The 1,666-nt window shown below is 38.5% G+C and overlaps 1 pseudogene; it reads left to right on the plus strand.

Moving 5' to 3' along the window:
• The first annotated feature begins 889 nt into the window (after positions 1 to 889).
• LOC134971442 (5S ribosomal RNA) lies at positions 890 to 1,007 on the plus strand (annotated as a pseudogene).
• Positions 1,008 to 1,666: the final 659 nt, after the last annotated feature.

Genomic DNA, 1,666 nt, shown 5'->3' on the forward strand with positions numbered 1-1,666 from the left:
CTCACTGCTTTGTTACATTGCTTATTTGCCTTCAAGTAATCTGAAATAGTGATTCATTTTCTCCACTTTAGTTTCCATTATAGTACCCTTGATACTATATATAAGCCTAGGGGCCTCACACGGACTAGGGGCCTGTCAAAACAGTTATTTATATACTTTTAAAATGAACAAATGGCAGTCAACATGTACAAGCAGACAGGATTTAAAAAGAGAAACGGTTGGTTGAGTCTGCACAGGATCACTCAATATAATTGTCATCTAAATTGATTTTTTTTAGAGCCGTAGCTCTAACATGAAATGAAATAACCAACATATGGCCAGGTACTCTGGTAATAATTAAGATTCGGCGCTGGGTTGGCGGTGTTCCCAGAAAATAGTTCAGTAAACTACTTGTAAAAATGGGGAGATGGTTCCCGTATAGTACCGAAACCAAAAAGAGAAAAGAAGAAAGACTATGTGTCTCTTCTGCGGCACCGTTGAAAATGATTAGTGTTGATTATTTGGTTAAAATATAACTTTTATTAATGTCCCTCATAAAATAATGGCTAAAAAGCGACAAGGAAAAAAAATGACAATGGCAATGTATGTAACAAGAAATATTAATATAGAAACTAAACCAACATAAATTGGTCTAAATATTGGAACTACTGGCGTAATGGCTCAATGAGCGAAAATATATGTCCGATGTAGACAATAAATCTCTTCTTCCTGAGTATTAATACAATATATGCTATAATAGAGATATGATAGGAAGAGAGAAAAAGGGAAAGCAAATGCTCCGGGCTCTACCCAATTCACTTCTGAAGTGTGAGCTGGAAAGAATGTGCAAATGTTTGGTTCTGGGTCCTGTGTCCACATGGTTCTCAGTGCCATCCGGTGTGATATACTTACCTGCGGTCAAACCACACTGAGTATGCCCAACCTCGTCTGATCTTGGAAGCCAAGCACTGTGGGCCAGGTCAGTACCTGGGTGGGAGACCACCAGAGAATACCAGGTAACGCAGGTATTTTTATCCAAACTAAGGACACAGGACCCAGAACCAAAAATTTATGTTGGTTTAGTTTATATATTAATATTTCTTGTTACATACATTGCCATTGTCATTTTTTTCCTTGTCGCTTTTTAGCCATTATTTTATGAGGGACATTAATAAAAGTTATATTTTAACCAAATAATCAACACTAATCATTTTCAACTTACAATTAAAGTGTGCCCCAGAAGAGACACATAGTCTTTCTTCTTTTCTCTTTTTGGTTCCGGGACTATACGGGAACCATCTCCCCATTTTTAAAAGGATTTAAAAAGAGAAAAGAAAAGGAAGAACAATTATGATGGCATAAGCTCTGCTTCCCAAACGTCTACCTGTGAATTTGATATGGCGATGGACCAGAGGGGGCCCAAAATAACTTAAAGCCTAGGGGCACGGCCGTGGGTTGAAATGGTCCTGTATTTAGCTATTTAGCCTGTGGGTTTGTGAGATCCAATGACATAATTTAGCATTTTTGTAACATAAACTGTAGTTGCCAAGCTCTTGACCATTCTTCTAGTCTACCCAGATCCTCAATCCTTCATTTACTCCTCCTAATATGCCTACCCTGTTGCATACCCCCGAACACCCCCCCCCCCCCTGTAAATCCATGCTCCTAGCGATACTCCTTATTCTAT

This window comes from Pseudophryne corroboree, chromosome 11, assembly GCF_028390025.1.
Source record: "Pseudophryne corroboree isolate aPseCor3 chromosome 11, aPseCor3.hap2, whole genome shotgun sequence".
Classification (NCBI taxonomy): Eukaryota; Metazoa; Chordata; class Amphibia; order Anura; family Myobatrachidae; genus Pseudophryne; species Pseudophryne corroboree.